The following is a 16,042-nucleotide window of genomic DNA, read 5'->3' on the forward strand; positions in this document are numbered from 1 at the left end:
ATGAGCACACAGGCTGTAATTCGGGCAGCCGGCGGAGCTCTACATCCTCCAGCTTTAACACTGAGTCCTAAACTTTGAAATGTCCCTTTAAATCTTCCTTGGCAGGCTTGGGAAGTAAAACTCTCTCTCTTTACCTCTCACTCTCTCTCTCTCTTTATCTCTCTCTCTCTCTGTCTCTCTCTCTCTCGGAGTGATTTATATCTTAAATACTAGCATTACAGGGCACTCCGACGTCACGTAACCACTACACTTGACGGATCAAAAGGCGAAGAGCACACATCCACAGTTGTAGGTATTTTACAATGGCTGTGATGAGGGAGAAACCCCACTCATAAAAAGCCCTGTTGAAACTGATGGCTGGCGTTAAATACAGTGAAATCTGATCCGGCTGCAGAGGGCAAGCTGAGATTAATACGTCTGAAATAGTTTTGAAGAGTAACCTCCTTTGAGTGGGCGTTGAGAGGAGAAATCTTCCCTCTCGACACCGGCAGAGGCTTTTTGACTGTGAGAATAGAGAGACGATTGGACAATGTAGAATATCTCTCTACTTCAATGGGCAATGTGATTAGAAAGGACAGGTCTGTGTGTGTGTGGTGTGCTCAAGAGTGTGAGAGTGTCATTAGGCCGATGAGACAGACAGGCAGGGGTGAGATCAGTCTAGCTGGCAGAGAGGTTAATAGCATGGCCCTGCTCATGCCAACAGCACCACTGGATTCATTACTGCCAAGCCTGGGAAACACACACACACACACACACACACACACACACACACACAGGCACACACACGCATACACACACACACACACACACACACACACACAAACACACACACACTTTAAGATGCACACACACACACACACACACATACACACACAGAGAATTCAAATACCGATGAATGCACATGAATTCAAGTTGCCTCTATGTAGGGATTTGTTAAAGTAAGAAACACAAACAAATGCTCTCTCACACACACACCCGTGCACACACACACACACACACACACACACACACACACTCACAGAATTGTCATTAGATTCTGATAAACTAGCAGTAACTCTATCCAGTGATGAGTAATGACAGGTTGGTGTGACACAGTGGGCCTCAACTGGAACACTACTGCTCTGGGATTGGCAAGGATTAGGTCGCCATGGAGATCGAGACCAGACAACCGTGGGTGGGTTCCTTTCTTAGACAAATACAATGACAGGCAGACAGACAGATTGGGGCAGACAGCGACAGATATACTGAGGAAAAGACGGATAGACGTAGGTAGGGAAAGGGAAAGAGAGAGAGAGAGAGAGAATCACACACAGAAGGGTTCACAGAGAGCGCACCTTTCTGTTTGAAAATGAAAAAGAAAAAGACTCTTTCTGTTATACACAACCTAGTTCCAAAGTATGAGAAGCCTGTGAATAAATAATCAACTACATTTCTTTAGTCTACAGAATGGCTGATCTGAGTTGCTGAGGTTGTACTGTATATGTAAAAATACACCTGGGACACAGCTAGCAAGCAAGCTGGAACAAGAAAGCTTGAACACACCAATGTTATCTGTGCTGTCTTTCTTTCATATCAGGATAAAGTGTTTTATTGCATAATGTCATGTTATGGGATTCTTTCCTGGATTTTTAAGAGTGTATAATGAAATAACTGCAGCGAGTAAAGATACCTTTCTTATTTTTTGAATCTGTATTTATTACAGTAGACCTTTTTCACTGTAGATGTTTTGGCATATGAAAGCATGAAAATCACAGGTGTCATTAATACCGTTTACCATGACCGCATACCGGGTAGTTCTGCCAGTTCTCTAGCATTGTGCCTCACTGGCATTGCTTACTGGGACCATTGAATGGAAAAGAGCCATTATTAATCTAATTAGTACTATACCACCTGTGCTTCTCCTGCTATGACAAGCCAATATTTCTGCTATAAAAAAATGTCCATTGGCACTGTTTGAGCATATTAGTAACTTTTTCCAGCAACGGAGCTCAATGGTTAATTTGCCCCAACGTAAAAAGTATGTGGTGACAAGTAAGTGCTGTAACTTTTGAATGAACTTTCTTGTCTGATAATTACATTTATCAAACATATATTGAACAAAAACTTTCCCAGGTGTAAACCTTGGTCAGTGCTGCAAAAACATAACAAAAAAAGTCAAAGAAAGATTTAGGGATGCACCGATCCACTATTTTTAGTTCCGATCCGGTTTCGATCCCATTCCGATAACTGGGTTTTGGATATCGGCCGATACGGATACTGTCCGATACGATATCATAATTGTTATGCATTTTTTTGTTGGTGGTGATGTTATGTATAAGGCTAGGAAGGCTTAAGCAATTCTAATTTAAAAGAGCAAGAAATACACACAAATGCATACAGGTTTATCTTAAAGGCAGAATTATAGAGTCATACAAAAAAAATCCTTCTCAATGATCACTTCTGCCCTACTAGAATATGTGGTGGTCTGTTTGTCTGAACAGTCTTCCTCTCTCTGGCTGTATTTTACATAGTAGAATTTGTCACAGTGCAGAAGCCTCTCCACTTCCTTGACTTGGATTAGCTTTGGTTAGCTCACTGGCAAACAAACTGATATGTACTGTATGTCAAATTAGAAAGTGGTGTCCTCTCTCCCTCCACCGAACGTCGGCGCATGCTCGCACGGCTCGTTTGCTCTTTCATAGTGTAAAAAAAATAAATAAAAAAATAATATATATTTTTTTTAATATCAGAGCTGTCAGTCCGATATCCAATATGCAGATTTCGGCCATATCGGACCCGATACCGATACTGGATCGGATCGGCCCCATCCCTAGATAGATTGCTTGCGGGCCAAAATGTACAACTCATGGGCCAAGGAATTTTATACAGTACCTGACATGACATTTTACTGACTGAAAATTGTTGTTTCATTGGTTTAATATGTAAGGATAACAGTAAACAGTACATTTAGATTTACAAAGTAGCACAAATATGTTTTACGTAGTATTTGAGTGTGTTGCTCTATAAAGCCTGTTAGTGTAGTTGTTATTATGGCTTGTAAACGCTGCACCCCTGTACTATGGTTCAAACTCTTCCCCTCGTTGTTGACATCTAGCTACTTTTCCTAAAACAACTTTTACACCAGACCTTTAATCATTGTCCGTTTTCAGCGTATTCAAGATGAGAGAGCGACAGATATGTGAGCAGGTAGACAAGCAATCAGGTAAGCAAGCAGAAGAGACAGACATAGAGACGAAAAAACAAAAAAACAAAACAAAAATACCACCAGTCAGTCAAGTCAAGCACAGAGACAGCAGGCACACTGGAGGTCTAACAAGTAGCAACCTGTCACAATGGCTTTGGGAGGGAAGAAAGAGTCATTCAAATGCAGCTTCTGTTTGATCGCTGGGGGCGATTGTATGAATGTACTGTACCTACTGAGTACACACCAGCTCACTGCAACATGATTCTCTTTGACTGAGAATATGGTTAGTGATAAACAGACTGGCTGTGCTGTTGCTTATACCAATAAAAATAACTGCTGGATGTAGAAAATAAGACCATTTCCTGCCTCTTCCTTCCACTCAGGTGTGTGTGGAAGCAGACAACATAACTGTGTGATTTATCCAGAGTGAGTGTCTTGGCGGGCACACAGTGTCAAATGAATGTCTGTAATGAAATGACAACAGATGTGATGTGCTGTAGGGAGAAATGACGCAGAATAGACGTCCTGCGAAGCAAATAATTCACCATAAACTGCCGAAGCAGTGTGATGAAAACAAAAGCCATGGCGGCATATTAAGATACCAGGACACAAACACTGTGAAGAGCTCAATCAAAAATCTATCAAAACAAGCCATATGAAAATGCAGACAATATTTCCCCGCTCTGCAAATAGAGGGAATAAACAGCTCTACCATGGCAGCGTGTGTGTGTGTGTGTGTGTGTGTGTGTGTGCACCTTAAATCAGCCGTTTAAAAACCTTGCACGGAACAAGGCACTGCTTGTAATTCAATTGGGCCAATGAGCAATAGACAGGAATTTTCATAATTCTGTCGAAGTGGCGATACGGCTGGCTGGCAACCGGGACCACAGGTCGCCCGTTTTGAGTGACAGATGGGCTCAGCCAACCAGATCGCTAAGCAGAGCCACCAACCCTACCCTACACACATACACACTCAGGCAGGCATGGCAGACACACACACAAACACAGGCACGGTGTCAACGTCATGCTAGTTGGCCTCGCACAGGAAAAAGAAGAGCTACCTCGAAATAAATTTAAAAAATAAGAGAAAAAGGGTTACAAGTTATATCGAGTCAGACGAGCTGACAAAGAGTCAAAGAGAGGAGAAGCAACTTAAAACATGATCCAGACATGAAGGGAGACAGAGGCGGTAGCAAAGCAAGATGTTTAGAGAGACAGAGATGGGGTGATAGGCAGGAGTGAGATAGAGGAAGGGTGTTACAGACAGAGATACTTAAAGGGATGGATAAAGCGATGTTTCAAATGATAAAGACAGAGAGAGAGAGACAGATAAAGACGGCGATGCAGACGGGGAGATATGTGGAGAGAAAGGGGAGAGACACAGACAAGTGGAAAAGGAAGAAGAGCCGTGGAGGAAGGAGGATGCGGATCATGTGAAATAATGATGAAGAGGAATGGAGAGATCATGGAAACGTCAAGGAGCTTCACCAGCTGATTGTGATTAATAAATGACCATCAATGAGCCGGGGCGAGAACGGCAGTGGCAGTGGTTTGAGTTCTAACGGCTAGGAATGAGAAATGTTAGCTGTGTTCCTTACGACACGCTCAATTTAAGCAGATTTAAGATGAACATGAAATAACTGCATGTACAAAAAAAAAGTAATACGCATTATAAAAAAATATATTTTTTTTTATATATCGAAACAAATTGCGGAATGTGGTGAAACAGCTCAACAAAGAGTAAGTATACTCAAAAATAAGTATAGATGAGAACCGTTTGCTCTCGTTAAATTGCATCCAACTGTATGTATCATTTTTGGTGGTATATTATGTTGAGTTAACTACTGCAATAGCTTTGTTTGATGTGTGCTATTTAAATAAACGTGTCTTGCCTTACTGCTGCAACAAACAGTATGCTATGAAGATTAGTATATAGTGTTGCAGGGTATGGCTAAAAAATATAAGTATTTGTTGAGCCAAACACTCAGCAGTTTTGTCTGGAGCACACTTAATTATGGCTTCTCTCCATTGTAAATGCACAACATAAATGCATTGCTGTTGGACCTCCATTTTTGGCCCTTGGAAATGACCAAAGAGGCAGTTAATGAAAAAATACTATCAAATAATCCAACAACCCTGTAATTATTGTGGGCAACACTGAAATGAAAAGAAATGATAGAATACACAGTTTGCACTACATTATATTTATATCCTTCAAAGGAAGTGATGGATGCTGTAATAGCCTAAACCCTCTTTGCTAAGATTAGCATACATTACACTAAAAGCTCAACGTCATCGATTGAAACTGACATTATTATTCATAATCCTGTCCAAGTTTAATTCGGTAACTTGGCACCAAGCTGGACATATCTTTTATCACTTGGACTTAATCATACAAGGATAGATATTGATTAAGAACGTGTTGTAGTAAGTTAGGTGCGTTTGTCCTAATGGCAGTCATTTCTTTCTCTGTAAGGTGCTTCAGGTGCAGGAAGAGGCCAAGCTTTTTGAATATAAGCACATACTATAGGCCTTGTTACCATACCCATCGTTCTACAAATGCTCTTTGAAAACAGAATTATACTCACATGGATTTACTGCAGCATCACTGGAGAATAACGGATGTCAATATGCAAAAGCCAAATACATTAAGATAATAACATTTGTAAACAGAGTGCGAAACGAAAAAGAAGATTTTCATTTCATATTCAGGCTTTCCAGCAGTTCAGCAAATCTAAAGCCCAACTTAAAGGCAAATGATCAAAGGAAATTTCAGCAAGCGAGCACAGCAGGGAAACAGTGAAGGAGAAATAGCAGTGTTGACAGATCTGTCAGTCAAAAGAATGAAAAACGACACTGGCATCAAAATAAAGGGGGAAAAAAATAGCTTTTTAAATAGTTTAGCTTTCGACAACGTGACATGAAACCAATGAGAAACGAATGCAGTGTTGTGTTATTAAAAATCGGGGGAGGATTTCATGTTGTAAATCAACCTTGAAGGATCACATCTTCTACAGTATAAAATGTCTTCCAAAACTACTTCCATAATGTGCCTATGAAAAACGTTTCATAACTCACTGGATAAATTCAATGATGAGCTGTATGATGAACATTGTAATTCTCTGATCCTACAATAGTTGAGACGGATGTGTTATTCATGAGCTAGCTACATATACTGTGTGTTCTAGTTGTTTTGAATGGAAAGTTGTCAAATTTTCCATTTAATTCGTTGAGAGATGACCCTCGAGCTATGGAACAAGAAAGTGTTGGTGATTATCTGAAAGCTGGGGATTTTTGGCCAGGAGGCAATGATTGTTTTTCTGAGCTGTAATTATTAAACTAAGTTAGACAAAGACTTATAACATGTTTTACTGCACGTATACAGTACATTCGTAGGCAGTTTTAATACTACAACAAACTTTCTAACCTAGTGTTTTCCAACATTTGAACCAATGTATCATTGCTTTGAACCCCACACACACTTTGCAACAACATCAGTGCATTAATGCCAACAAGACAGTGTCTACTGTCTACGTTGGTCCAGTCTAAGAATGCAGGCCATATGCTAAAGTCTGTTGCTAAAGTCTGGCACTGGCAATATGAATACCCACTTCATTATTCTCCACCACACAAAGTTGACATCTAAAGAAACATGTTTTTTTTTTTACAAGGAGCTGAGCTGACACAGCCAAGAAGAGGTTATTATTATCTCCACACTAAGGACCAAAACAAATGAACCAGCTTCTTTGTGTTGAGATAGGATCAACCGCTCCTAGACAATACTACAAAACCTCATCTCTTGTATACAGAATGAGCCGAGAGAATGGTTTTCTTGACTGGTTTGTCAATTGCAGGTGACAGAGGCAAGGATCTGCGTCAACGGGCTCATGATTTCACATAAGGGGGGGATGCCTCACCATAATAACTCATGGTCCTCATCCACCCCCCCCCCCCCCAAGCTAACAGCGGTGCTCTCCGTTGCTCCATACCTTTCTTTGATCCCTCTCTTTCTCCCTCTCCTCCACCCCCTCCCCATGCATCGGGAGGCCCTTGACACCTCAAGGAATGAGCTGTCCTTGGACGGGTGAGAGAGAGAATGAAGAGGCAGGAGGAGTGATATATACAGGACTCTCAATGGTGATGTGCCACTAATCTGAACCTACACACTACACAATCAAGGCAAGACTAAATATAAAAAACAAAGAAATGCAGCTACATTCAGGCAACAAAGAGAAACTGCAGATCAATTCACTGGTATTTCATTTTTGATATTTTGTTTGGTATGAAGCCATGGTGCACTTCATATACCACATGTTTTTATTCCCAAATAAAAATATAATCCTGTCTATTCAAATATTGTGTGTTATCATCCTGGTGATAACATCTGCAACTTACTGAGGGCGAGTGAAAGGGAGCATATATTGAAGCTTTTTCCAGCGTGTTTTTCTATATTTTCATCATGGATCCCTTTCTGAAGACTGCCAAATGTTGCTCTCTGCCCCATCTCTATCTTTTCTTTATTTTACCCCTTTATCTAATTCTCTACATTTTCTTTTTTTTGCTCACATCAATTGATGGCTGGCTGCGACTAGCGCTGCCTGTGTTGTTCCAGGCAGAGCCGTAATGGAGACATTTGGAGAGGCAGAGCAGGGCAGGTTAATGCTCTCTGTAATGTGTGTGTGAACGGCGCTTTATTTTTTTCATTTTTTTTTTGCGAGAGCCGCCGGGCCCCGTGCCACTGGCTCCAAATGTTTTCCCCTACTAAACTCCTGACCCCAATCTGTGGCCAAGAAAGACAGAAGAGAGAGGGGAAATTGAGAAAGAGGGAAAGAAAAAACAGAAAATGTGATTCATTGGGGGGGGGGGGGGGGGGGGGGGTCAAAAATGGATCTGAATGAGAGTGGAAGGGAGGGAAAAGGGTGCTTTGGCGTACACACTGAGGGAGTAATAGCAGTGCTTTCTGAAGACAGAGTTTGAGAGAGGCTGGTACGTACATGGTTGGTCACATGGAATGTTTCTTAACACAGAATTTCTCAATGTGTATTGGAAATTTAGAGGGGGAAAAGGCTTTCCAATTGTAATTCTAACTCGTACTATATGCGGTCTCGACAGATACATAAATAATCATCCAATTGAAAACGAGAGAAGAAGGAAAGAAGGCTCACAACACATGTAAACATCACAATTCAGCACAAAATAACCCTAAAATGGCTTTCAGATCAATCACTGTGGCGCACGGCGGGCTCGGCTCGTTTTTCACGGCTTGCTGTGATGACAGGCTCGTACTTGTGTAGGAGTCATGTCAATTACATCTGAAAAGGGAGGAGGGAGGAGGGAGGCAGGGAGGGAGGGAGGGAGGGAGGGAGGGAGAAGAGGGTGGGGGGGTTTTTCTAGTTGAAACATGTTTGTATGCCATTAGCGGTCGACATCAGAACAAGAGATATTACTCGTATTTTTTGCATCCCCTGCTGCGAGGCTGTCTGTCTTGGGATGGTGGTGCTTTGAGGTGCTGCTATGTTAAACGACAATGACACAATGGATCTTCAAGTTCCTTCAGGTCAGTAAGGATACCGTACGGTGTGTTAGAGATGAATCAGGTGTTTGGTGATGTGAGGCTGACGGGGTAAAAAGGGGGTTAAGGGCAGGTAGGCAGATGATGTCAATGACGTCTTTCGAAGGGTCAGCCCCTCAGGCGCCGCCACTTAACTCTATACTTTGCCTCCCATGCGTCGACAACACCTTGCTGAAATGAATACACGATGAAGCGCCCATTTTGAGCACGCCTAACAGCTGGTCTGTCACCCAGAAGATAGGAGGAAAACAAAAAAAAAATCCACATGACAATCTGAGAAAGCTTTGAACATTAAGATTGGTCAAATGCTAATGAGTTGTTGTGTTGTCTTCGAGTGCATTAGTTTTCACTATATGTACCCATACACTGGCCAACTGTGTATAATGAATTAATATGTATTTATTGTCAGGTCAAACGGACTGATTTAAGTTCTATTGTGTTTCTCTCACACATTGCTGTAAAAATCACTAAACAACAAAACACATAAGGTTGCCATATTGGCCCAACAGATCTATAAACCCTATCGGCCTGCATATCAGATTATATTTGGTGAATAATCACCTACTAGTTCATAATGATTCTCTTGAGAATCACCATGATAGAACTGAAAACACTTAACGGATACGACTATATACAGTATATATTGACATTTGTCGTCCTGTATTTAGTACTTATGTTATGTTAACTTATATTAAGGGTTTGGAAAAAGGATGCCGTCATCTTAAATGTCAGTTTGTCTTACATTTAAGTCAATTCAGTATGTTTGATGTACTGTGAAGTTAAACTTTATGTTTCATGCAACTGGGCTTCCTTCTTCTCTTCGTATAGTACCAATCGAACACAGAATGGATGGATGTGAGCAATGCATGAATCTAGGTAAGGACCTTGATCATGCCAATCTCTGCGTTCTCAGATCAGTTTTCATAAGTTGATGGCGCCTAACGTCTCTTCACTTCTCTCTCGACTGTACAAATTAAGCCCAGAAACAGAGACGCAGAAGCAGACTTGACCCGTGCAAAAAAAAACTGTAATCTGGAAGCAAACCAAGATGAATTCTCGATGAGCCAATTAGAGCAGCGCCTAATCCCCCTAGTAACTCTGTAAAGACGTAAAGCATGCCTTTCTATCCTGCCTCTTCCTCGCTCCCTCCGTTTCACTCCACTTTCATCTCTCTGCTCTTTTATCTTATCAATAGACGCATATAGAGCACTGCAGACACAGAGTGCCGAGCCTGGATCTTTCAAAAACACTCAGTTTGTGACGTTTTACACTTGCTTCCCTGCATTCAACACTAAATTATATTAAATTCAAACATCACTTCACCTGCCTGAGCGAGAATGATGGAGGTTTTCGGCTCATACAACTAATGCAACAACAAAAACGGTAAAAATAACTGACAGCTGGGTTTGCAATTCAACTAATGGCTCACATGAGGTATAATCCACTGGGTCATGTCACATACATCACAATTTAATTGTATACATTATGCGTATACCCCTGCTCTTCTTGAGCGGACAAAGAATTTACTTACACATGTCCCATTCTGTGTTTTGCTGTATTCCCTTTACATCAGAACGAGCATGCACACACTTTACACTGATGTAATTGATAGCAACACTTCAACTGGTCTGTGAAATGGGAGGGGTTTTCTCCCCCCCTCTCCAGTTAATGGCCATGTAGCATCATCTCCACGTGCCGTCTGATTGGCTGAGAGCCACTCCATAGCAGCGGGGTAATAAAAGTTACAAATGAGAGCAGGCTATTAGAGCCATTGACGTGCGTAGGCTAGCTTGCTAATTAATTGATCCTGAAACTTCATCTATTTTGCAGCCAGAGAGGAACCCTTAATTAATCAGCCTTTCCATGTCATGGTCCCCCTTTTCTTTCATTCCTTTTTGCTCTCTCCCCCCTCCTATTTTTTCTTTCATAATGTATTTTTTAATTGTGAGGTGAAAATGCCCACGGCCTGGCATGGAATGAAGGTGTATAAACAAAATAAACAGCATCTGCACTGAATGGTTGAGATGTGTACTTTGAGTTGCGAGCTTCCAATGTTTCAAAAACCTTTCAAAAAGGGAGGGGCATGACGAGGCTGGAGTGGTCCCCTTTGTACCCTTGCCCCTCCTCTTCCTCCATCTTTCCTGGCAGAGGGGCTGATTTATTGGGGCTTCCCAGCCATCCGTCAGAGGCAGCAGCGCTGGCTGCATTAACCCCAGAGACAACCCCAGCACCCGGGGCCCCTAAGTGCTTCCAAGTGGCCCTCGCTCTCCCCACTAGTCGTGAGGAACCCCCCTGCCCAGGCTCAATCGATGTCGTAAATTACCCATCCAACTCCCTAAAGTCGATAGTCCGCAAGATGATGTTTGGACAGACAAGGCCTTTTACAGCTTTTTGTTTTCTAACTATCAGCATTTGGTGTGTTTCTCAACTGGTAACATTTAAGTAAAGCCTGAACTTTTTAATATTTACAAACATTGCAGATGTGACCTTACCTTTTTCCACCGTCACAAAACACCACAGACTCACTTGCTGGCCTGTCAATCAACAAGTTCAAGAGTAAACATATCATTAAGAATGCCTGAATCCCATGTAGCGGCTTCAGTTTTAGGTCCTGTATTGTGCGTGCTGTCACACTGTCAGGGCTCACTGGGACACTTGCATGGAGTGGAGCCGTTAACATTATTAAGTCACGCCTGTGACTTTCCTGCTATGACAGGTGAACATGTCTGCTGTGAAAAAGGTCTATTTTGGAGTGATGGCGGATTGTGGCGGTAAAGACAACTCTTGTGTTCGTTTTTATGGACCCTGAACCTTAAGCCTAGCTACCCTGGGAAAAAAGTATTATTCTCTTATACCACAAGACAGAGGAGATGTGTGTATATATTCAATTGTTATTAATACCATTTAAAAAAGCGTAACTGTAATTGAGTTTCTACTCAATAACAGACACAATGCATCGTTCACAATTGCTTTTAGTTGAGTGGTTTCAGCAGTTTTGAAAACCCCCTGTAAACCATGTTGCTGTTTTGCATCAATTAAACATGTGAATAAAAAAAAGAGCAGAGCCGTTTTGAAATATTGCTTATCATTAAGGAATGTCCACAGCTGTTGCCCAGTTGAAAGGGATAAAGTATTTTTTAAAGAATACAGATGTATTATTTTTATGTTTTTTTTTCTCGCCTTTACCCACTGATCATTACTGAATGAAAAATGTGCCTGAGAAAAAATCTGTATAACGAGTGTGACTCGAAAAAGGGTATAGGCTACAAGGCAGCGGCGAAGGACAGCTGGCTTTTGAAGTTGTTTTGTGGTTTTTCTATAGACTGAACAGGCGGCAGGTCAGCCACATTTCCACTTGACTTTTAAATGCTTGGCTTCTATTAAGTCAGACCAGTGTGTAAGGAACAAACAGGCAACACTGGTAATGGTTTCTGCCTGACTCGTTGACACATTCACCCCCTCCCTTTCACACACAGTCCTTCCTTTTTCTCCTTCTTTCCCTCCTTTATTTCCCAAGATATCTTTTCTTTTTTCTCCCTCCTGCTCTTTCTCCCACTCCATCAGCCCCTCCTCTCTTTTCACATCAAACACTAATGTTTCCTTCACATTCCTTTTCCTCTCCGCCTGCCAACTTTGGAATCACAGGAAATTACGTGAAGAATTGGCGGCCCTGTTTTTTTCTTCTCGTCTTCTCTTTTTCCGCTTTCAACTCCATTCCACTTCCCAGACAGACGCATCTCTCGTGTGGCCTGTCACTCCCCAGACGACCACCTCCTTCATATACTTCCTCTTCTTTTCTTCTGCTGATATGTTTGTTCTGGCTCCCGTCACTCCACACACACACACACACACATGGTCTCGAAAACATGCACACTCTTACCCTTTGAGATTCACTGCCAGCAATACGCTAACTACACCTAATGCAAGTTCTGGGCGTATCATTTGCTAGGGGCTGGTCAGAAAGGTTTTTTTTTTTTTTTATTCTCAGAGACGTCAACAGTGAGATAGGTGCTTGCCTTGGCTGGATAAAGGAGAAGGGGCCACGAGCGAGGTGGCTAATTAATTGTGAACTGCACCGTTAAAAAATGTGTCAGAGCATGTGTGTGAGAGAGTCTGTGTACAATCATGTCAACGTGTGCATAGGTATACTGTCTCTGCAGGCATGTTTGTATGTGATTGTAAGTGTGCAGAAGATGCACAGAGCTCCAGATGTTACACTTGGAAACATCCCCCAGAAATGATGACTCAACCTGGACTGAAAGGTCACATAAAGCCTCTGGGTCACAAACACAGACTACGTTTACATGTACACCACTAACTCGACCAGTGTTAACAAGAATTAAGAATAATGAAGCTGAAACATATTCTTACTCCTTGGGTATCTATCTATGCAGACAGTTTCAATTATTATTATTTTAAGTTTTATTTAAATTCAGAATTTTGTTTTCATAGGGACTATTTTTTTCAATAGAAAGTAGTTTCAATCGAATCTGTGTCTGTGGATTTTCTTGAATAACGGGAACACAAATTCTGGATATACATGCAGGTCCATGGTCGGTGTCTAAACCCCTAAATCGTACTGGGGAGGCCACGTCAGATATTTCTAAATCTCAGAAAAGACAACAACATCTATCATATGCCTAGATATTACTAAGGGTAAATTACAGAATAATTACTCACCCTTTAATTAAAAAATGAAATACTTGCAATAATGGGAGTGCTGCTCTAACCAGGTGTAAACAATGTGATCGGAGGTGCATCCATACCATATATTCAAGCTGTTACACAGATTCACTTTGAAGCCCCTACACCTATCCAAATACATCCACCAAGTAAAATTTAATGTATCGCTGTGGAGTTCATTTGCAATACAAGTCTGGCTTAATTTCAGCATGATATAATCACAATAATTAAATGCCAGTCAAAGAGGACCTTTTGTTCCTAGGCTTAAACCCCTAAACACACATGCAGACAGGCAAGCATTCACAAGCGCACACACACACACACACACACACACACACAGTCCCTAAGAAATCACAGAGATAGATGTACAGGCATAGCTTTGTTGACGTCACGTTGCCTGGCAACATCCCAGCATGCTAGGCTGTGACAAGCTGAGGTCTCAGCCCTGAAGCGCAATGCATCATGGGGGGATTGCGTGTGCCGCGTCTTACATCACCCCTAATTTCCCTTGCTAATGCAGCCACAGTCAAGATGTCGAGAATCTTTCTTTTTTTTGTTGCACACTGATCCTGGGACAGATCCGCAACATCTGAGGTTAAGAAAGACGGTGGGGGGTGGCTGATTTCTCCTCCTACAGACACGGCTGCAATCATGTCCATCTTAACTGCATTTTGTGCAATCTTTTGATATGTAATTAATAGTCACTTTAAGACTTGATGTGCTGTATGTTTTGCAGTACACATCTGGGGCGTACATTTTTAGCCCTCCCCGCTCCTCCCGGATCAGACCCCTGACCGCTTTTTCCTGTAGGTGAGGCTCATTACGCTCATCTGAGAGGGTGGAATTAAACCTCCTCCTCCGAACTCATTACCGTGAGCTAGATTTCACCAGCTGCACATAGGCAATGCAGTGGTGCTGCTTTTAAAGCCAGCGCCAGATAATTAGAAACTTTAGAAGCGTATTTCCCATGGCTAAAGCCAGAGTGAACAACTAATTCTATTTGAACTAATTACGTTCCATAACGTAGTGCTTGGGCTATGTAATACGCCCGAGGATGTCATCACAAAACACAGTACCAGGGATGTGTTTTTGTGTGTGTTACTGACTGCATGTCATTCTATGCTAGCATTGCTCTCGACGCACAACTTGTCTTCACATCTACACCCCTGTCAGCTTCCTATTATATGCATTTCCCACTTCAAAAGGCGCTGAGCAGGTTCAATAATGCTAATTTTGGGAGAGTGTTGACATCATCAAACTGAGTCCAATAAGGTTTGGTCATGCAGCTTGGGTAATGAAGTCTTAGATCTCCCTGTTAAAACCTCAGAGGACAGTGTGTTGTTCAGTGAGACAAAATGATCAATATAGTGGCTTAGCATGACATATGAACTTCTTGCCAGTTCATGCAATTATTATTATTATAAACTATATGTGTTGCTGTTGCCATAAAACACATTTAAACAACTGATTTTTATATAATCTGAGGTATATTCCCCATGGTGATAGACTAATCTTCATCTGTTAAATCAGTGTAGCAATTATTTGAATTATTCACCTCTCAAGTATACCTATGTGTTAATGTCTTCTCTGTCTCCAAATGTGTTCTTATAAAAATACAACATACATCTTTCCGGCAAAAGGAAATGTTTGTGAGGGAGTCTATCTCTATGTGTGGAAACTTGCGCGCCCAGTAAGAGATGCCCAAGTGCAGACCAGGCTTACGGTACTAAATATAGCAGGCAGTGACAGCAGGGGACACTCCCCCCTCGCTCACAGTGGCGCTCAGTACTGCTGTTTCCCTCCAAACTACGCTGATATACCTGCATGCAAACACTTACATACTGTATAGTACACACAGATAACTAGCCATGCAAACTTGCTCTGTATTTTTCCCTTACACACACACTCACACACACACACACACACACACACACACACACAACCATCCAGTCCAAATTGGATTTACTTAAGACTCAATAAAGCAGACAGAAGCACTATTGTTTCCAACACAGGCCTATTGTGTCGCACAGAGAGACTGTGACGTGGATCGACTGTGCTGTGTCTATGTTTACAAAGCAGCAGGCATTCCACTACCCACACACACACACACACACACACACACACACACACACACACAGTCAAAGAGACATGCATAAAAGAAAATCCAACAAGCATGTGCGCACACACATACAGACAGAGCCATATAGAAATACATCGTCAAGCATACAAGAAGTGCCCCATCAAACAAGCATAAAGAATGAAAGTGCTTTCCCACACACACACACACACGCACACACACACACACACACACACACACGCACGCACAATCACACAGCATCCAGCCCATCCGGCTCCAGTGGGAGTCTGAGGGGAAGTGAGTGATGAACGGGAGTGACACCACCACATGCCAGGGTGTGAGATGTGCTGCCTGGTATTTTAGGCTGCGTCTCAAATTGAACACGCCAAGCCTTCGGGGGGAAATCGCTGGAGAATGTTCGCGACGAGAAGCAAATTGTCCCGCAGCAATATCAGCTTATTATAACCAGCTACAGTATCTGAATCTGCACAGAGGAGGAAGGGGAGCTGACTCACTGAGACGCACA

General features: G+C 42.0%; 1 protein-coding gene across 1 annotated transcript in view; it reads right to left on the reverse strand.

Annotated features, from left to right (window-relative positions):
- The window catches only part of arid1b (AT-rich interactive domain 1B), a 163,767-nt gene that overhangs the window by 123,833 nt on the left and 23,892 nt on the right, over nucleotides 1-16,042 (reverse strand). The window lies entirely within an intron of this gene.

The sequence above is a fragment of the Ammodytes marinus genome (assembly GCF_949987685.1).
Source record: "Ammodytes marinus genome assembly, chromosome: 15".
NCBI classification, from domain to species: domain Eukaryota; kingdom Metazoa; phylum Chordata; class Actinopteri; order Uranoscopiformes; family Ammodytidae; genus Ammodytes; species Ammodytes marinus.